A 22752-nucleotide genomic window follows, 5' to 3' on the forward strand; every position below is an offset into this window, starting at 1 on the left:
GCATATATTTGAATAACTGTCATATTAACAGGTCTTCCTTGTAAGTCTATGGATAGTATCCTATCACTCACAACATTGTGCTTCAGGATAGAACTTGAAATCGTCTTTTTAACTATGAATGCAACACCATTCTTAGGTTTTTCATTCTCAGCATAGTATATACCATGTGATTACCTGATTCAAAGTGGCCAAAGCCAGTCCACTTCATCTAACTAATGCCTCAAATGTCAATATTCATGTGTTCCATTTAATTTTTCACAGGTTTCAGTTTTCCAGCATTCATACTTCTTGTATTCCATGTTATAACAATATTTGTAGCTATTTCTCCTCATTTTGATCGACTTCTGATCCAGGATCTGTCACTAATACTATCCATGTTACTCTACTATATTCACAGGGTTTTCAGAGGCCTGCTATTTCAGAGGTGGATGGCCAACTCTGCTTCCTCATATCTTAATCTGGGAGCTTTACTAAAACCTGTCCACCATGAGTGGTCCCTCTGACACCCCAATGACACAGCTTTCACAGCATCCACAAAATACTTCAGTATAACAAACAGACAAGTACTGTAATAATTAGAATAAAGTGATTAGCAATATGCAGATCATCCCTCCAACAATGATATGTTGTTGTTGTTGTTATGTGCCGTCGAGTTGCTTGTGACTCATAGTGACCCTATGCACAACAGCCCTAAACTCCGCTCTGCCCTCTGCCAATCGCACTGTCTCTGACACTCCCATTCCAATTATCCCCGTCACCGAATCAATCCACCTCATAGAGGGACAATGATATACAAGCAAATAAACAAGCAATAATACAGATATCCAAGCTATAAAGTAATTGTTGTTGTTGTGTGCCATTGAATAGCCTGCAACTCATAGTGACCCTACATACAACAGCTCTGAAGCCTGCCCTTTTCTGAGGCAGTCTCACTGACTCTGACACATCTACCCTCATTACCGCAGTTACTGTATCAGTCCATCTAATCCAGGGTCATCTTCTCCCAGCCCTTCCTTGCTCAGGGGCCATACTAATCTTCTCTGTATCATTCTAGTATTAGTATATGTGTTGCCAAAGAGAGCCCAAAATAGGATCTATGTTGTTGAGCACCAAAGAGTCGGAACTGACTCATAGCTGACCCTCCAGTGAGGTTTTTTGTTTTTTTCACCTTTTTTAAAATTAATTTTAATGAAAGTTTACAGAGATTTAGGGTTTCTAGTCATACATTGTTGCACTTTTCTCCCTGCCTACCCCCTCCCCCCGAATTCACTTTTCTCCTTGGTAAGTAAAAGAAAGACTTTTTTATTGCTATGCAATCCCTACCCTCAAGTCCACTGCACTGTACAGCCTTCATTCTGGATTCTTGACATGACAGTAATACCTAATCATATATCCTTTTTAAACAGTTCTCTCCCTCATCTGTTGCAATGCAATATACATCATTCCTCTCCTTCTTCTCTGTCTTCCCCCAACCCCAATCTCAGTCCAGTGGGTTTTCAGAGACTGTTAATTCCACTGAAGGAAATTGTTCATCCTTCTCCCACAGAGTAGCTGATGGCCTCGAACTGCGTACTTTCTGAATTACAGTGCAGCTTCTTGCCACTAAGCCACCAGAGCTCCCTCTAGCTTGTCGTTCCACCCTTACAAGTATGATGTCTTTTCCCAAAGACCTGTCCCTCCTGGCCACATCCCCAAAGTATTGAGACAAAGCTTCTAAATCCTAGGCTCCAAGGAGAAACTTGGTTTCACCCTCTCTAAGATAGACCTATTTCTTTTCTTTGTGGCCATGGTAAGTTCAAGACTCTTCTACAGCACCACAACTAAAAGGAATCCATGATTCTTCTGTCATCCTTAATCATTGTCCAGCTTTCTGATGCATAGCAAGTAATTGAGAAGACCATGGCCTGGATCAGGTGCACCTAAATCTCTACACTGACATTGTTGCTTCTCTGTACTCTGGAGAGGTCTCTGACAGCAGATTTTTCCAGTGCAATTTGTCTTTTAATTTCTTGACTGCTGGTGCCAAGAGTGTTGATGGTAGAGGCAAGCAAGCTGTAATATAAAGTAATTAGTGCCAAATTCTTTCTCATAGAGTCATTGTATAAGGGCAATTATTTGCATATTTGCATAAATAATTAATACTATGCAAACAATAGCTCCTATACAATGACTCTATGAAAAATGTGTGGCACCAGGATTGGAGGAAGTCTCATTAGTAGCATTCGTTAATCAGATGACACACCTTGCTTGCTGAAAGCGAGGAAGACTTGTAACACTTGCTGTAAAGGATCAAAGACTACATCCCTCAGTATGGATTACATCTCAACATCAAGAAAGCAAAAATTCTCATCACTGACCCAGAAGGCCACATCATGATGGATGGAGAAAAGATTGAAATTGTCAACAACTTCGTCTTACTTAGATCTATAATCAATATACTCGGTACTAGCAGTCAGGAGAACAGGAGACATGCTGAACTGGGAAAGTCTGTAGTCCGCGATCTCTCCAAATTATTGAGAAGCAATGATGTTAGTATGAGGAGTAAGGTATACCTTATTCGGGCCATAGTCTTTTTAATCACTTGTTAATGCTTCTGAGGGCTGGACAGTAAATAAGAATGACAGAAGAATTGATGCCTTTGAGTTGTGTTGTTGGAGTGCTGAATATTCCATGGACTGTCAAAAGAACAAACAGTCTTGGAGGAAGTGTGGCCAGAGTGCTCTTTGGAGGCAAAGATGGAGGCTTCATCTCACATACTTTGGGCAAGCTCTTAGGAGAGTCTATTCATCAGAGAGATACATCATGCTTGAAAAAGTGTTGAGATAGTGAAAGAGGAAAACCCTTAACCAGGTGGATTGAAATGGTGACTGCCATAAGGCGCTTACGTGTGTCCAAGATTATGAGGATGGCACAGTACTTGGTTATTCACAGTGTCTCTACTATTATCATTCAACTCAACAGCACCTAACAATAACAATAGCATAAGAACTCCCTGTTTGAGCTCAGATGGCTATTAATTACATTAGAGGAACAATGTAGTGGTCACTGTACATAGAATCTGAACAGAAACCCTAAACCAGATCCAGTGCTGTGAAGTAGGTTCTGATGCATGAAGACCCACCATTAGATTTCCAGGGCTTTACATACACACAGGGAGAAGTCTCCTCTTTTTCCCCTCAAAAAAGCTGGTGGGTTTGAACCACCGACCTTGCAGTCAATAGCCCAACACAGCACACTACACAGACTGCCAGGGCTCCTTTGTAGAGAAGGAAATTTATCCCACTTCCGGAAGCTATGTGGCTCAGTGCAGTGGTGTCATGTGTGACATGCTTCCTGTGCCCAGGAGCCTGTGCTGCAGAGCAGACACTAATGGGCAAGAATGTGGTGGCCAGTGCCACTGACCACACACCATCCATGTGCTTGCCTTCCTTGGGATGCTTCATGGTGGGTGATAAGTGAGGTATTTAATTTTTTATTATTACCTTAGAGAAAGAGCTGCCTCTGGAAACTCTATGAACTTGAAGAAAAGATGAAAGTTATACAATTGTTCAGGTCTTTCGTTCATAGGGTTTCTGAGTAGTCTACGACTCGACAGCACTTAACACCACCAACATAGAGGGAGCTCTGTGCACCTGGGGGATAGAAAGTGATGCCACCAAGTCAAAGGTGGGTGGTTTTAATGTGCGGCCCTCAGGCCTGGTTTTGGTCAAACATTTTTCTAAGTGGTATAGCACTTGTCTGTGCATTGTTGTACAGAAGTAACTCGAGGTTGCTGTGATGCCAAACACTGGGACACTGATGAATCAAATGCAATAATGGTTATCCATTGTGGACAGTGTTTGGTGGAGCTCCCTGATTAAAAGAAACAGGAGTGGCATCCACTTCTGAAAGAGCTTGCCTCTGGAAACTTTATGAACTTGGAGAAACAATGAAAGTTATACAATTGTTCAGATCTTTCATTCATAGGGTCGCTATGAGTTGCCTATGACTCGATGGCATTTAATAATCACAACAACAACCTTAGAGATGGCAAAGAGTTGGGATGGAGGTTAGCTAGAAGGCAAAGAAATATTTTTTGTTTTTTAATAAAATTTTTTATTTTATTTGTGATTTTAACAAATGTGTATAGAAAAGTTAGATTTCCTTTTTCTCTCAGCATCAAAACTATTACTTTTTTATCAGATTATTAAATTTATCAAGTATATAAAAAAAAGCAAAAGCAGAAGATAATAATAAAACTCTAACAGCACCACAGCATAGCTATCAAAATAAATCTGAAATGTGAGTGCCTCATCTGTCCCTACCCTGTCTTCTCTGTTTATCCTGGGCCCGGGGACTGTCATCACTGTATTTTTTATATATATATATAAAGAAAAGTTTACAGAAAACTTGATTTTCTTTCATTCATTCATTCATTCATTCATTCTTACACATTTTTCTCTCTACGCCTAGTGCCCTCCCACCCCCCTCATTCGCTTTTCTCTTCACACAAGACAGTCTTGAAAATACAACGGAAAGTCTAGGGACATGCAGAAAACTGTGTGGTGGGGTGCTTGGGTGGTGTAGTTCGTAGGGAGGCGAACTGCTACCTCCAAAGCCACAGCTCTCTGCCAATTTGGATCCATCAGCAACTCGAGAAAGATGGCCATCTCCTCCCCTATATGTACAGCCTTGGAAACCCTGTGGTGAGTCAAGGACAAGCCTGTTTTAAGCCAACGACAATGAGTGAGAGGGAAGAGGCTTTCAGAACATGGAGCCGGGGTAGAGGGCGTGGGCCTGGGAATAAGCATGTGCACCTCACATTTGCTGTTTGAAATCAGAATTCTGATATTCCAAGAATGAGTTAGCTCTGCTTGGGTTCAAGGAGAAGATATGTTGTTTCCAGAATAATTTACTGGTTTGGATCAAAGCTGGCATCCCAGAAGAAGGGAGACATGGTAAAGGCCCTGGGGCCCTGGACATGTGTCAATTGGCTTCATTGATGTTACTTACAGTCATGTTGTTTATGACCCACGGTGACCCCGAGCATGTAAGCATAGAGGTGTGTTCTGTAGGGGGTTTGGTGGCTGCTTTTTCAAAAGTAGATAACCAGGCCTTTCTTCTGAGGTACTTCTTGATGGACTCAGCTAACAGATGAGTGCCTTCACCTTCTGCACCCCCAGAGACTCCTCAGTTTCCTCAAGGACGTGTGAGGAGATGAGGAGGCTGCTGCCTAGGGCCCCTCAGAGAGGTGATGTCTACTGAACCACAAATGACGTAGAAGCAGGCCACCTCAAGGACTCCGCAGGAACCTGGTACAGGCAGCAGTGCCAGATAGGGGCACAGGAACCAGTCCCAGACTTGGCCCAGGGGTACTCTTTGACATGCCATAGCTGTTCTGTGCCACTCATACCTTCCCCGATGCCCCCACCTGTTAGTTCTGATTCACAGCTGACCCTCCAGTGGATTTCACAGGCTGTAAATTGCTCAGGCAAGGCTATTCCTTGGAAAGGGACATCATGCTTCGAAAGATGGAGGATCAGAAAAGGAGAGGAAGACCTCCAGTGAGATGGATTGACATGGTGACTTCAGCAATGGACTCTAGTGTGTCAGAGATGATGAGGACGGCACAGGATAGGACAGGGTTCAGGTCAGCTGTTTATAGGGTTGCTATGAGTCATACTGGACAACACCCAATATCAACAGGAGAAGAAAAGCTCAGGAGAAGAAGCTCATTTCCGCCTCCCTCCCCCAAGGAGCCCCTGGTGGATTAGAACCTCCAGAAAAGGGCTTGTGTTAGCAGCACAACTCTCTATGAACGAGGCCACCAGAACCCCCTCTTTGGTGTCCAGTGGATTCTAGCTCTTTCAGTTTACATGAACACATGTGGCCACATGCACAGGCCTATCACATACTCACCTGCCCACGTAATGCACATGCCCACTCAGGCATGAGGATACCAGAGTTAGTGGGTTGCAGTGCCCCCAGCCTTAGGTCAAATGTGGGACCAACCACCCCTCCTAGGTGTTGACTCCTGTTTGGGACACCTTCAGACCTGCATTTCGTTTCTCTTTAAACTTTATGGAGGCCAACTATATCTTTTTTTAGGGGACAAAAGAGAGGACGGAGCTTGAAAAGTGGTCCCTCATCCTCTATGTAAATCTATGGTTGCCTGTTGAGAAGGGCTGTGTGTGGAGTGGGCACCCTTCCCTCTTCTCTTAGACAGGGTGTTAGCCCTGGTGGAATGGTCTAGTTTCCACACTCTTCCAACAGGGTCTGTGTCCCTTTCTCAGGCCAAGATACTCTCTAAGGCGTGCAGAGTGTGTATTATGCAAATGTGAATCGTGTGTAGGTACTGTGATGGCTGAACCGCTAGAAGACGGTGCCATGTGGCAGAGAATCAACACCCACCCTTCACACCTGCCCAGTTAAAAGCAGCCAGGAGGAGCCCAGCTCTCACACTGGTGGGTCAGTGAATTGTAAACCGTGCTTAGTTTTGGCTCCACACCAATGCCCTTTAGCTGATAAAGATCCCGTTGCAAACCACACTGAGGTCAAATCCAGGGACCACTCTGCTAGGGTCATTGGCAGACCACAGTGCTGGGTTTTGGACGCTCACTGCGGGTGTATTTTAAAGGAACTCTGGTGGCTCAGTGGTTAAGTTCTTGGCTTCTTCCTGAAAAGATGAACTTGAATCCACCAGTGGCTCTGGAGAAGGCTCTTCCTCTGCTATTACTGCCTCTAAACCACCTCCCCCCCCCACCCCAGAGGCTCAGCTCCGTGTCTTTGAGACAAACAACAACCTCTGTAAAGATCTGTATGTAGTCCGGGAACCCCTGTGGGGAGATTCTACTCTGTCCTGTAGGGTCATCATCAATTGGAGATCACTTCTTAGTGATGGGTATGATGTTTCTGATTGGTGATTTTTATCTTACCAAAGTCATACCAAACCTGCTGCCACTGAGTTAACTCACACTCATAGCTTCCCTCCGTCAGGTTTCCAATACCATAAAGCTTTACAGGAGGAGATTGCCCATCTTTCTCCCATGAAGCAGCTGGTGGATTTGAACTGCTTGTCTTTGAGTTGACAGTGCAACTCCTTACAGTTTAGAACAAGGCAACAATCCCAACAGTCACAAATCCACCAACTGCTTCACAGGAGACATGTTGTTGTTGTTGTGTGCTGTGAAGTTGGAGCCGACTCTCCAGAGGGTGTTCAGAGGCAGTAAATTGCATAGGAGGAGCTTGCCCATCTTTCTCCTTTAGAGCAGCTGGTGGATTAGAACTGTGTGCCTTGGAGATTGCAGTGCAGCTTCTTAAAACTAGGCCACCAGCGCTCTCTGGCACAAAGGTTGCTGTTAGGTGCTCTTAAGTCGAGTATGACTCAGAGTGTTCTGATGGCCAACAGGTCTGAATTCTGTCCTATCCTGTGCCATCCTCATCATCTCTGATACACTCGGGTCCATGGCTGCTGTCACCATGTCAGTACATCTCGAAGGGGGGCATCCTCTCTTTTGCTGACCCTCACTTTTCTTTCCAAACATTATTATCTTTCCCCAAAGAATAGCTTCTCCCTACAACATGCCGAAGGTATGAGAGATCGACCTCTTCCTTCTTTGCCTCCAGGGAGCACTCTAGCTGCTGCGGCTTTTCCAAGACATGGCTGTTGGTTCTTTTGGCAGCTCATGGGATATTCAGCAGTCTTCTCCAGCATCACAACTCAAAGGCATCAATTCTTCTATCACAAAGGCAATGTGTTGCTAAATAAAAGATCAGCGGGGCAGTTCTACTCTGCCTTGTCGGGTCACTGGAAGTTGGAATCTGCTCAATGACCGGGTTCCTCTCTCCCTCCCTCCTCTTGATTTACCAGTTTTAGGAACCAAACCAGAAAAACTCCCAACCTGTTTGGGTCTAATTGATTCAGAGTCATTGTGACTCTTTAGGACACTTCGGACTCCCATGGCTGTAAATGAAAGCACATTGCAGAGCAGCGGGTGGAGTGGAACTGCTGACCTTTCTGTTAGCAGCAGGATGCTTTCACCACAGTCTCACAGAGCACTCTTTCTGTTAGGTTCAGACACCCATTTCCCAGCAGCTCAGAAAACAGAGGGATGATCCTAGAGTGGGAGGCACTGAGTGCTGAAAGGCACTAAACCCTGCAGTGTGCCCCTGGCTGGGTCTTAAACTGCTCTTGAGGGGTTTTGGGGGGATTGGTTTTGGAGTCTCTTTGTCCAAGATGGTTGTAACAGTCACACGGGAAGGGTGGAGTGCCATGTGAAGACACATGCTGAGAATTTGAAGGACCTTGGGGGGAGGGCAGAGCACGGGCAGATTGTTGACAGAGTATGGGCAGAGCGTGGGCACCTTTTCCTCCAAGACACACTCACAGCAGCCTTGAGCCGTGCAGGTAGAGGCAGCGGGTGATATCAGAGAGCTACTAGGCCTCTCTACGTGCCAACACGGGGCAGCCACTTCCACGTTGGGAGTGCTGGAACAAAACAATGCTGTCCATGAGGAGTTCTCAGAGAGGATTCATGGGGTGTGAGATAAGCGTCTCTGTTTTCAAGGCACGACTCAGTGGGTTTCAAGTTCAGCAACTTTGGCTTCATTTCAGAGCCTTGTAATTTCCTACACTTCTTTAGGACTTAAGCATGTGCACAACCTGGGCAAGGAGCCTGATGGCACAATGGTGAAGATCTTGACTGCTAACTGAAAGGCTGATGGTTCAAATCTGCTCAGTGGCCCCTCCCTAAGAACACTTGTAGATCTGTTCTTACAAAGAAATCCCATCCTTACACCTGGGTCACTGTGAGTCAAAACAGATCCTACAGCATAAAACAAGACGAAAATATGATGGACAGAGCAGATGCTGATGCCAACTTTCATTGGCCAACTATGCTACTCTGTGGGAAAATGCAGACCTCGAAGAAATCAAATCAATACCACAAAGCCTTCCAAAATCCATTTACAAATTAAAAATCCATTTGCTCCAGGAGAAGTATTTTATTTTCCTGAGCTCACTAGAGGAAGACAGGCAGGCTTGTTTTTCTAACACCATGATGGACAGAAATGATTGATGGATTTTACTTTTTCTATGGGAATGATGGAAATGTAGCAATGCTCAGGAAATGCCAGCGTTTGCCTGCTCTTAGCTGATAGAAACTGTAACTAGCAGGCTATGGGGGTGTGGGAATTTGTGTTTTTTGGTTTTTTTTCTCTCTCATTTCAGGGCATCATTAAGCTAAGGATTTGGATTCTTTTTGTCATATTTATCTGTTGTTGTTGTTGTTATGTGCCCTCGAGTTGTTTGCGACTCATAGCGACCCTATGTACAACAGCCCTAAACCCTGCTCTATCCTGTGCCAATCGTATTGCCTCTGATACAACCATCCCAATTATCCCAGTCACTGAATCAATCCACCTCATAGAGGGTCTTCCCCTCCTGCGCTGTCCCTCTACTCTACCCAGCATGATGTCCCTCGCCAAAGACCTGTCTCTCCTTGCAACATGTCCAAAGTATGTCAGACAAAGCCCCAGAATCTTTGCCTCCAAGGAGTAGCCTGGTTTAACCCTCTCTAGGATGAATCTGTTTGTTTTCTTGGTAGTCCATGGTACATTCAATACTCTTCTCCAGCATCACAGCTCAAAGGCGTCAATTCTCCTTCTGTCCTCCCTAGTCCAGCTCTCTGATGCATAACAAGTGATTACAAAGACCACGGCCTGTATCAGGAGCACCTTAGTCTTCAGAGAGACACCGTTGCTCTTGAGCACTTTAGAGAGGTCCCTAACAGCAGACTTTCCCATTGCAATACGTTTTTTGATTTCCTGGCTGCTGGTGCCAAGAGTGTTGACTGTGGAGCCGAGCAAACTAAAGCTGTGAACAATCTCAATCTCTTCGCCATCCATCCTGATGCTACCAATTGGGCCAGTGGTGAGAATCTTTGTCTTCTTGACATTGAGCTTCAATTCATATTGAAGGCTGCAGTCCTTGACCCTCTGCAGCAAGTGCACGAGGTCCTCCTCAGTTTCAGCGAGCAAGGTTGTGTCATCTGCATAGTGCAGATTGTTGATAGATCTTCCACCAATCCTAACGCCGCGTGTCTCCTCATAGAGCCCAGCCTCTCGGATAATCTGGTCTGCATACAGGTTGAAAAGGTGAACTCGCCTGGGCTGAAAAATGCTACCCATTGAAGATAGAAAAGGACCGTCCAGCCCGACAGCAGAGTCAGGATTTTTATACCTTTGCCACTTGGCTTCTTAGATTATCCTTCTGCCCTTCTCTGTCTTTCCCTCCGTTACATGGATCCCTCTCATCCTTGGATGCCTGATCCTTCAGCTCTTATTTCAGAAAACTAAAGAGGACAGCGATGGGGAGGCCATCTGTACAGCCAGGTGAACCACAAAGCAGAGGACAGACCTGCGTCACATACCTATCGGGCAGCGACTACGTGTTAAGGCACAGACTCCTGCTTCCCAGAGGTAGAGAAAGAAGAGAAGCAGACGTCTAAACGTTAGGGAGCTCTGATGGCCTTGTGTGTAAGGAGTTGGGCTGCCACCCAAAGACAGGCAGTTCGAATCCATCAATTGCTCTGCAGGGAAAAGATGGGCAATTAACCTCACCTGCCATTTTCACCTCTGAATCCCTGCTCGATGGTTGGCTATGAGTCAGCTCTGACATGACAAGAGATAACAATAACAGCCTTTAGGTACAAACCACACAGGTTCCATGTGACTAAGACTGTCACAGCTGTCAGTGTGGCCCTGGAGCTGGAGGAATTCTGAGGAAGTCTGATGGAGCTGCGCTGCTCACCCCAAAAGCACACATTTTTGACAATTCTAATCCACCAGCAGCTCCAGGTAAGAAAGCTGGGCCATCTCCTCTTGTACGATTCACAGCCTCCGAAATCCCCTGGGGGATCGCCTGTAGGTCAGTTCTGCGTTGATGACAATGCAATTTCCTGCATTTGAGAGACTGTTAGAGAAATCAGATTTTGATGGACAAAAAAGAACACTCAATATTACAAGAAACATTGTGAGTAAAGAGAATGAAGTACGAAATCTGGAGAAACAATCCTGGCTGGAGAGGAAGGTGGTGAGGACCAGTAAGTGAATGGCCAGAAAAAAAGAGGTTGAGTTTTAGGAGAGTCCTGAGCAATTTATCTAAAGGAATCAAAATAAACACAAAAATCCAAATGTGCTGCTGTCGTCACGTCTAACCTATAGCGAACCTACAGGACAGAGTAGATGTGCCCCAGTGTTTCCAGAGCTGCACTGCTTAGGGACGCAGACGGCTGATTTATATTGTTGCTATTACGTAGGCAGCGTCGACTCACAGAGAACAGCAGACCTGAATCCTGGTCTCTCCTGTGCCTTCCTCATCACCTCTGATACCCTTGAGCCCACTGTTGCAGTCACCACATCAATCCACCTCATTGAAGGGGACCCTTTTCTTTCACTGACCCTCCACCTTTCCAAGCATGCAAGTGTGACATTGAAGGACTATGGCACCTGCTTTTGGAAGCTTGTCTAACTCTTGATCTCTGTTGGGTTTTGCTCCTTCAGACTTTTATTTAGATCTGTTATAACACAAAGTTGTTACCAGCAGTCTGTAAATAATAATTTTAAAAAAAAAAAAGAAGTGTTGTATTGGGAAAACCTGCTGTTAAGGACCACCCCAGAGTGCTAAAGAGCAATGATGTCAGTCCGAAGACTAATATGCACCTGATCCAAGCCATGGTTTTCTCAATTGCTTGCTATGCATCTGAGAGCTAGACAATGACTAAGGATGACAGAAGAATTGATGCCTTTGAGTTGTGATCCTGGAGAAGAGTATCAAACATACCACGGACTGCCAAGAGAACAAACAGGTCTGTCCTGGAGAGGGTGAAACCAGGTAAGAATTTGGTAACTCCATCTCACATACTTTGAGCATGTTGCCAGGAGGGGCCAGTCCTGAGAAGGACATAATGCCGGGCAGGGTGGAAAGGCAACGTAAGAGAGGAAGACCCTAGAGGAGATGGATTGACACAGCAATGGTGGCAACGGGGTCCAAGTGTGTTAGAGACAGTGAGGTTGGCTCAGGATAGGGCAGGATTCAGAGCTGCTGTTCACAGAGATCAAAGAAAGGCCACACGTGTCCTTTACTTTCTCCTCAAATTTTCTTCCCTGTCACTTGGCTCTAAACGAATTGGCTGGTGGTAGCTGTTGGCAAAGTCGAGGTTCTGACTTTTGAGGAAGTGTCTGGAGTCTGCCCTTGGCAGGGTTGATCAATATGGCTGGCTGCTCACGAAAATGTACGTCCGCATTAGGGCTCCAGTCCCTGGTGGGCTTACGTGTGATCCTGAGGGCAAGCAGCTCCTGTGTGGAAGCCTTCCTGGCACTGGACTCGCATTGCCACCTTGCCCACCCTTCCCACCTGAGGAGAACCTCGCCACTGAGCCAGTCCCCTAAGGTGGTGCAGCCTGGCACACCACCCTCTGCCAGGACACGCCTCTTCCTTAAGGTAATGAACTTATACCAGTATTTATACCAGCTGTATTTATACCAGTAGTAGCAGCTGCTGCTGGATATACCCTCACTTACAGTGTCTCCATGGGTGTCAGCGTAGAACTGGGCTCCACGAGGCTTGTGGTGGCTGAGTTTTCAGTACATTGCTAAGTCCTCCTTCTGAGGGACTTCTGGGTGGACTTGAACCTCCAACTTTTTAGTCAGCGGTGAAGTACACTGATCATTTGTCTCATCCAGAGAAAGAACACCAGAAAACATAACAAATAGAAAGAAAATGAAGCCAACCAATCAACTAGCTTATAAGGGTATCACACAGAGACAAAATGTGGAAACATTTTGGCATTTCCCCCTCTTATTTCCATCTTTCTCCCCACGAAGTCATAGGGAGAAAAATCAACAAAACAAAGCAGTAACTCAAAAGAGTGAGTAATATATACATTGATAAGTGTGGGAGCAAAGCCTTTATTATGTATATATGGGGCTATTCTCTTTTAAAGACATAACATCATCGTTTTCCATTGCAAGAGTCATCCTGCTGCCAGAAAAAAAACACACAACAGAACCCTTTTAAAAATAGTGAGCATGAATCAAAACAACCTGCTGGAGTGATCGCGTGTTTCCCTGGCCTGTCTTCTGTGGTGACAGGTTCTATTTGGCCCTCATTATCTGTGAGACGCGAGGAAAATCCTGCCATCTTCCTCAGACAGCAGGGAAATTGCTTGGTGAGGTCTCCAAGGGGCTGACTGTGATGGGGGCGGGCACTGTATTAAGAAGGGCTTTTTAGTCTCCACAAAGGGTGTTGAGTAAAGGCTGAGTTAAACGGACTTCATCTCCCCAGCTCCCTTGACGTATGTCCTGAAGGCGTAAAGTTAACATATGGCGGTCTGTCCTCTTCGCTGGACGTGGCAGGCCAGGCAGGGCCGTTTACCTCCTTGCTGCTCCCAGTCGGTGTCTGAGGCACTGGTGGGGGCAAGGGGGTGCTGCTAGGCTGAACCCGTCAGGGGCGAGGGAACAAAGCTGATTGGGAGCTTAAATTTGAGTGGGAGGTTAAATATAGCCCACATGTGTTCCAGAACCACATGTGAGAATCCTAGAAGAGCAAATAGGTCCTTACCTGACTCTCTCAGGGGACGCCCCACTTTCACACTGTCTTGACAAGCAGCACAGTGTTTATTGTTAGGCACCTTCCAGTCAGTACCAGCTCAGAGCGGACCTCAATGGCAGAGGAGGCTGGGCCCACAGGGTTTCCGAGGCACTCAATCTTTTGGAAGCAGACTGTCAAATCTTTCTCCCACAGGGGGTTGGAACTGCTAACCTATTGGTTAGAAGTCAAACAATTAGCCATTGCACCACCAGGGCTCCTTTCAAGCTGTGGAGTAAATCAATGGTCTGAAAAGCTCACATCTTTGTCTTCCCCTCACATCTTTCCCTGAGAACAATCTGAGCAGAAAGCTCACCTCTGAAGGCAAACAACACCCCCTCAGCCCCTTCTCCTTTCCACTCAAATTCCAGCAGCCCTTACCCCTCAGCTCCAACCGTTCCTTTAATTGCTGACAAATCAGAAGCATCGGGAGGCGCCATCGGGTCTGGGGAAAGTTTCCACAGAAAGAAGGACATCAAGAAGTGAAGGTAGGGGCCTCCCTGAACAGATTGGGCTGCATCCCTCCGGGGTCCCTGGGGCACGAAGCGCTTTCCCAGCAAACAAGGGGCAGTCACAGCCTCCCATCTGTTCCCAAGCGGTGATCCATCAATCATCTTGTATTGATTGTTGGATTTTAGGCTCAGGGGGAACATTTAGCCCAGTTGGCCCCCTTGCTTCTTTGTTTCACTCCAAAGAAGTGAATTGAAAACATGTTTCCCTCAAAGTCAACCAGTTGCAGAGAAAGCTTGTGTGCATGGTACGTGAGCCGTGCTTTGTTCTCAGAACTGACTGAATGATAACTAATCAGAACAAAGACAGTGCTAGCAAGTCTGTTGGTGGCAGAATCATTTCTCCCCAGGCCTTTCCCCAGCACGACATGCATAGAGAAAGGGCATTGAGGTAGTGTGTGGACGTGAATGGACAGGGCGCTGCCAGGTGCCACCCTCTGACTCCCCCAGGACAACGTCAGTGGGGAAGAACAAAATCATGTGATCCGGGGGAGGCTCCATGTTTTGTTGGGGGGAGAGAAAGTGTCCAACACGAGGCATCCAAGCATTCTGGGATCAGTGTTCAGGTTATTGATCCCTGCCTTCTGGTGATCTGCTGCCCTTCTTTGATTGAAAGGTTGATTGATTCTTTTTAATATTTCTACTAGTTTATTTGCAAAATTCAAATACAAATTTAAACAAATTATTTCCATTTCCCTCACCCCCCCCCACCTATCAAATTGTACAACCCAATGATTAATCCCCCTTCCCTCTGTACATCCACATCCCTCTGCTTCCAGCCTCTCCCACCCCTCCTGGATCCTTATACTCATTCTACAATAATGGTTTTATACAATATTTATTCTATGGGACTGAGTTAGTTCCCTCAGTATAATGTTCTCTGGTCTCTCCCAAGTTAGGAAATAATTTACAAATTTAAGATTGATTGATTCTATCACAAATCACCACTTATCCTCAGGGACCACAGCTTCAGTTAATCAACCACAAGGCAGAGTGAGAGATATAGACTTCTGCTCAACGTGTGATTGTTGGAACATATTTTTAATTCAGTGTTTCCTAAAATTGACTGTGTGCACAGAACCCACGCAATAGTTCCTGGGTGGCCCTGGTGGTTTGTGCTTGACTGCCAACCCAGAGATTCGTGGTTTGAACCCACCTGGGGGAAGAAAGGTCAGGTTTCTGTTTCTGGAAGATTGTTGTTGTTGTTAGGTATTGTCCAGTTGACTGTGACCAACAGTGACCCTTGTGAGGAACAGATCTGAACACCCTTTCTCGCACTGTCCTCACACTCTCCGTCATCCTAAAGCCATTGTTACAGTCACTGTATCAGCTGTTATGGTCTTCCTCTCTTTCACTGACGTTCTACCCTTCCAAGCATAACGCTATTTTCTAAGGCCTATCCCCTCCTGACAACATGCCCACAGAGATGAAGTTTCACCATCCCTGCCTCTAAGAAGTACCCCAGTTACACATCCTCCAAGAAAGATCTTTTTGTTCTTTTGGCAGTCCTTGGGATACTCCATTTTTAAAAGATTACAGTCACGAAAACCCTATGGGGCATTTATGTTTCCATGTTCATGTGGGGCAGTGTGTAGTAGAGGTCCTGGTATGCCCTGTGGGGGAAGTACACGTGGAAATGGCATTGCTGTTGTTCCTTGATGGGAACCCACATTATTTACTTCGGTGTGTGTGTTGAGATCAGGGAGCTCTGGTGGCCTGGTGGGTAGAGAGTTGTGCTGCCAACCCCTAGACAGGTGATTCAAATCCATGACTTGCTCCTTGCGAGAAAGGTGGGCAATCTCCTCTCGTGCAATTTAGAGCCTCTGACAAAACTGCAGGAGGGTCAGCTGTGTGTTGATTCTGACCTGGAAGGCAAGACGTTTTTCTTGTTTTCTATTAATAGCAGTTTCCTCTCTGAGAAAACAGAACTTGGTGGGGGTGCTCAGGAGACTGTGGCATTTATTTTGCTTCAGTGTGGCTCACAAACTCTTTCTTTCTTTTAAATAAAATTATTATTTTGTACTGGTTTATTTACACAGTTTGCATACATTGTTTTTTACACCAGATAATTAATCCACTCCTCCATCCACCCATCAAATTGTGCGAACCTGTGATTAACTTCCGCCCCATTCCCACCCTTCTGCTCCCCTCCTCCGCCTGCTTGGATCCTCATACATGTTCTACAGTAATGGTCTTATACACTATTTGTCCTTATGGGACTGAGTTCGTTCACTTTGCATAATACTCTCCAGTCCCTCCCAAGTTAGGAAGTAATTTACAAAATCATTGTTCCTGTGTACTGTGAATGTACCATAATTTCTCAATCCATTCGATAGTGATTGGACATCTGGGCTGTTTCCATGTTCTTGCAATGGTGAATAACACTGCTATGAACATTGGTGTACTAGTCTCTGTTTGAGCCTTAGTTCTCATTTTCTCTGGGTATATTTCAAGCAGTGGAATAGCTGGATCATATGGAATTTCTATGTTCAGCTTTCTGAGGAAACGCCAAATTGCCTTCCAGGGTGATTTTACCATTTTACAATCCTGTCAACAACGTGTGAGAGTTCCTGTCTCACCACATCCTCTCCAACATTTGTTACTCGCTGTCCTGTGGAACTTTGCCACTGTTACTGGAACACGATGGTGTCTCATCATGGTTTTGATTTGCATCTCTCTTATTGCCAGTGATTTGGAACATTTCTTCATGTGTCTGTTGGCCATCTGAGTGTCTTCCTCTGTGAACATTCTTTCCATCACAGGCCCTTTCTGATTGACCTTGAACCAGTCATGGGCCTGTCTGCCTTCTGTACCCACCTGTAAATGACTTGGCCCAGGCATGCTGCTTGGCACTGACTCAGTGTCACATGCTGCCCTGTCTCTCTCCCTTTGCCTGGAGCTCCTGTTCATTTTTTCTGCAGAGCTTGCTGATGGCGACTCCTGAGGCTATTGTTACAGATTTCAAAACCAAACCCAACTGAAACTTGTGTTTCAAGATCAAGGCAAAATCAGTTGCAAAAAAAGCAGACTATTTAGCTGTGGGAGGCAGTTCCAGGAGTGCAGGGCTAAGTTCCGTTCAGGGAGGCTGGGAGCCTGAGCTGGTGTCCAGTGAAATGCCGGTCATAGGCAGGAAGTGAACTGAACACATTACAACTTAGTCGAGGCTGTGGGACTTGAAGCAGCTTCCTCTTGGTGGTGGTAGTGATTGTGTCCCATGGAGTCAGAACCGATCCATAGCTGCCCCTGTGAGAGTCAGGGTCATCCTGGGAGGGGTCACATTCTGAGTGGCCTGAGTGTTGGCCACATCCTAGTCACATCAGCAGCCTTCACTGCCATCTGTGGACAGCTGCCTCCTGTGTGTTCCAAGGGAGATTTCATTATTCTGTCGTAAATCAATTATTAGTGTTATTACCACTCAAACCTTGAAGAGAGGTCAACTTTTAACTATAAATCACACGCCAAAGAGGTAAGCACCTCAGTGTAGAACAGAGTTAAAAGTTCTACACAATGCACACTCATCTTTATCGAGGCTTTGTTCACAATAGCAGAGTTGGAAACAACCTGAATGCCCATCAACAAATGAATGGATAGAGAAGCTGTGGTATAGTCACACAATGGAATACTATGTTGGATTGAAAAACAAGGAACTCATGAAATATTATTCACAATGGGTGACCCTGGAGGACATTATGCTGAGTGAACTATCTCAGTCACAAAAGGACAAATACTGCATAGTACCACTGTTGTAAAACAGGACTGACCTCAGGGTTGGGGGGAGACTGAGAAAGATGGGATAAATTATGTATACTGCATTGAAACAGATTAGGGAGAAAAGTCCTGAATGAAGGCTGCATAGTGGAGTGGACTTGAGGGGAGGGATTGTATAACAATGAAAGAATTTTTCTTTTACTTTTTAAAGAGAAGAGCAAACTGGGTCAGAGGGAGATTGGGCAGGGGGAAAAGTGCAACTGTGAATGAGTGAAGGAATGAATGAAGGAATGAAAAAAAAAAGTTCTACACAGCAAATATCTTTTTTTGCCCAGTCTGTTAACCCTTTATGATCACACTCAGTGGCTCCACCATCTAAGATGATGACCACCAATGAGGGGACAGTGGTGGTGTTGTTACTATCGAGTTGGAATGGACCTATAGCTGACCCTCAAGGGGCTTTGCAGGGCCAGTTAATGGAACCAGAGGAGATTGCCCATCGTCCTCCTGTGGAGAAATGGGTAGATTCTAGCTGTGTATCCCTGAGTTGCAAGTACAATTCCTTACCACTAGCCTACAGATTGCACCAGAAAAATGGATGAATCCTAGACAGGAAAGCTAAGGCCCTGGAGCCCCTGATGTTACACAGACGTGATATCATCACTGGCCCCAGAATATGGAATGACCATGCTTTGCGCACGTAACTAGTGACTATGTTAGAGAATCAGTGTGTGTTAAGAATCAACCTTTCATATGTTTGCTACAAGAATCCAGCTGCATGTGACCCTGTAGGACAGAGCAGAACTACCCCGTAGGGTTCCCAAAGCTAGAAACTGCTTCACTGTCCTCTTACCAAGGATCTGATGGATTCAAACCACCAACCTTTCCTTTACAAGGCCAATGCTTAACCCACTGCAGCATCAGAGTTATTTCCTTTCATATAGGAATGGGCACACTATGGTTTGACGGCCAACTTCACTATTGGGTTTTGCAGAATCTGAGAGCTGAGAATAATTTTCCATTTTTATATGCTTGGGGGGAAAATAAAGAAAAGACTTTTGTGATGTGATGTGTGAAAATGATCTGAAATTCAAATATCAGAGTTCCTAAATAAAGTTTTATTGGCACATGACCGTGACCATCTGTTTACAGTCATCTATGGTTGTTTCCATTGCACTGCAATCCTGGAGGCACATGGTTCAAATCCACCAGCTGCTCCACAGAAGAAGGATGGACAATCTCCTCCCATGTAATTAACTACCTATGAAAACCAGCTGGAGGGTCAGGTATAGGTTGGTTCCAACTGGATGGTACTCAACAAGAACAACAATGGTTGTTTTCAAGGAGCCTTGCATGGTGGTTAGGTGCTGGGTTGTTAACTGAAAGATCAGTGGTTTGAAACTATCCAAAGAGCATAAAGTTGTGACATTGACTTCCATAGGGTTAAGCATTCTATAGGCAGTGTTCAAGTCTTTCATTCATAGGGTCACTATGAGTCGTCTACGACTCGACGGCACTTAACAACAACAACAACAACAACAACAACAACAACAACAGAGTCTCTATGAGTCAGGGTTTGGTTTTGGGTGACTGCATTTGACCACCATTGATGAATACTTGCAACAGATCACTGTTGATCACTGTTGATGCTGTCCACAGCTGCCTGATGCACTAAACATTTATAATGATAAATTATAACTCGACAACCTTTGGAAAGCTACCTTTATTGCCATACTTTGACAATTTATTCATTTTTTTCTATTACCAGTTATTCAATCCTAAGACTGCAAACTACAGGGAACAAGAGAGTAGGAGTATGAAATATGAAACATTGGCTTCCAAATCAGTAATTGTTGAAGACAATTTTGTTAATAGTTGTGGATCACAAAATTCCATAATTACCTTCAATTGCTTTAATTTTTCATTTATCCTTACACTAAAGGCGGTGTGGGGTGGAATTATACCCGAGAACAGCACACGATCCCTCTGGCTGTTTTTCCCAGAGAACAATTTGGTGTTTGAAGATTAGTCTCCCCTCACTTATTGCGCAGGGAATTCACTTATTCATAGGAAATGTATTTTTTTACTTGTTATGTGAGTACATACAGGGTTACTATGGTTCAAAACTAACTTGACAAAGTCGTTTTTGATGGGTGTTGTTAAGTGTTACAGATATGTAACAATACGGTAGTTACAATGTATTTCGTGCTGGAGTGCCAACTGACAGATGGTTCAAATCCCCCAACTGCTTCTTCTGTAAAGCTTTACAGCCTTGGAAGTTTGATGGAGGGTTGTTTGAGTTAGAATGAACCTGAAGGCATCATAGCCAGTGGCTTTGTTCTGGCTATGGCAACCCCGTGTGCATCAGAATAGAACTGTGCTCCCTGCAATTTTCAGTGTTCGCATTCTGGATGCCCCAGATTTTCTTCTGAGGTGCCTCTGGGTGAACTTGAACTTTTTTTGACCCTTCAGCTAGTAGCTGAGCATTTACTGTCGAGTTCAGGACAGATATGGAAGCAGGAGTTGCATCCACTTCCTAAACAACATGCTTCCGGAAACTCTATGAACTTTGATAAGTGTTGACGCCTCTAGAGGGGCTTCAGGCCTTTTGTTCATAGGGTCACTATGAGTCGTGCTCGACTCGAAGGCAATCAACAACAACAACTAGAGAGATATTTTTCAGAGTGCCTCTTTACCAAAATTTGTTTGATTTTTAAATTGTATGATTGCTGTTGGCTAGTACACGACTCTACCCTTGAGTTGGGACTGGTCCTTAGCTGACTCTCCAATGGGTTTTCAGAGGGATTATTAAATCTCATAGGAGGAGATTGTCCATCTTCCTCCCACTGAGTGTATGGTTGATTCAAACTGCGTACCTTTGTATTAACAGTGTAATTCTTCATCACTAACCTACCAGATCAATCAACACACTTTGTTCCAGCAGCCAGGAGGTCAGGAGACATATTGCACTGGAAAAGCCTACAGTCATGGACCTGTTCAAATTATTAAGGAGCAAGGATGTCAGTTTGAGGACTAAGGTTCACCTGATTCAGGTCATGGACTTTTCAATCACTTGCTATGTTGCTGAGAGCTGGACAATGAATAAGGATGGCAGAAAAAAGAATTCATGCTTTTGAGCGGTGGTATTGGAGAAGAGTACTAAATGTCCCTTGGATGGCCAAAAGAACAAACACATATGTCTTAGAGAAGGTGCCCCTAGACTGCTTCTTGGAAATAAAGGTGACAAAGCTTCATTTCATGTACTTTGAGCATGTTGCTAGGAGAGGTTATTCCTTCAAAAGGGGTGTTAGGAATGTAGAGAGTCAGTGAAAATGAAAGACCTTTAATCAGATGGATTGACACAGTGGCTTCAGAAATAGATTCAAGTGAGTCAGAGATTGTGAGGATTGCATAGGATGGGATGGGGTTCATATCTGTTGTTCATAGGGTCGCAATGGGTCATCCTCGACTCGACAGCACCCAATAGCAAGCCACCAGAGCTTCCTGTGAATTGGTTATTGGCCTAAGTTCATAGTAGGCTAGTTATCATCTTCTAGTCATCATATCAGCTGTACATACTATCAACATGATTTGTGTCTCTGATATGGGCCTTGCCAACCTCCTGAGGTTGGTTCTCTAGGTTGTGCATCAATTTAAAGACTAAGGTGAGTGTGACCCATGCCACGCTATTTTCAATTGCTCCAAATGCCTGTGAAACTTGAGCAGTGACTAGGGAAGAGTGAAGGAAAATCGACGCCTTTGAATTGTGGTGCTGGCGGAGAGTATGGTCCATGGACTGGCCCAAAGAACAAACCAATCGGTCCTGAAGGAAATACAACCAGGGTGCTTCTTAGAGGCCAGGACATGAAAGTTTGCCTCACACGCTGTGGGGCTATCGTTAGAAGGCACCATTTCCTGGGGAAGGTATGCTGGCAAGGCTCGGGGGTCAGCAAACGAGAGGAAGGACCTCAGTGAGGGGGGCTGGTGCAGTGACTGCAATAACGGGCTTGGGTCTGCAGAGACTGAGTGTGGTTTAGGGAATGGCAAGTTCAGATCTGTTGTTCATAAGGTCGCCGTGAGCCGTGGGTGACCTGACAGCACCTAACAACAACTACAACCTGTGTGTTTTCTTCCCACTCCCAACCCTGCCCTCCATCATGAGCCTTTGACCACAGGCCTAAACTCACGTTTTCCAATCCATTCTCTCAACAATAAAGCTGATATTTTGGCCTCTATTTGCCTGTCTCTGTCTTATTTTTCAAATGATTCTGTACTTGGAAAGAGGGAAAAAAACCCCACATGAATCTCATGTTTGACCCTTGAAATTCAAATATTGCCCATCTGTCAAAAGACTGCATATCTTTTGAGGCTCACCCAAGCATCTCCTTCTCTGTGAAGACTTTCTGTGTCTCTCCAGGCAGAATCAGTGGGTCTCACTGCTCCTGTAAGCCTCACCCACCTCTCTCTGGAACTTCCCATGTCACTGTGATGGTTCCTTTGCTCTGTCTTTCTTCTGTGTATCTGCCTGGCCCCTGGAGGCATTGGTTGTATTTTGTTCATGTCCCTGCCACCTGGTTCAGAACCTGGAACATGGAGGATTCTTAGTGACTATTGCCCAATTGAGGAAGTATGGCTGACTGTCACCAGTGGAGGTGGCCTGACTCCGTTGGGGTGAGGGGAGTAGAATTGGTGGGACAGTTCTCAGCAATAGGCTGCTCTCCTGAGTAGCAGCTCTCTTTTCCCTACAGATCCTGGGGAGGTGGCAGGTGACCTCAATGATGCAGCTGGAATGGCACTTGATTGATTGTAGGACCCATTTCCAGGGAACACTAAGATATCAGTCAATATTCGATTTGCATGACTTCCTGAGGCATCACGTTTCCTATTGATTAGTCCTTAAAAAAAAAA

The sequence above is a fragment of the Elephantulus edwardii genome, unplaced genomic scaffold, assembly GCF_000299155.1.
Source record: "Elephantulus edwardii isolate Elephantulus edwardi_28Jun2011 unplaced genomic scaffold, EleEdw1.0 scaffold00024, whole genome shotgun sequence".
Taxonomy (NCBI): domain Eukaryota; kingdom Metazoa; phylum Chordata; class Mammalia; order Macroscelidea; family Macroscelididae; genus Elephantulus; species Elephantulus edwardii.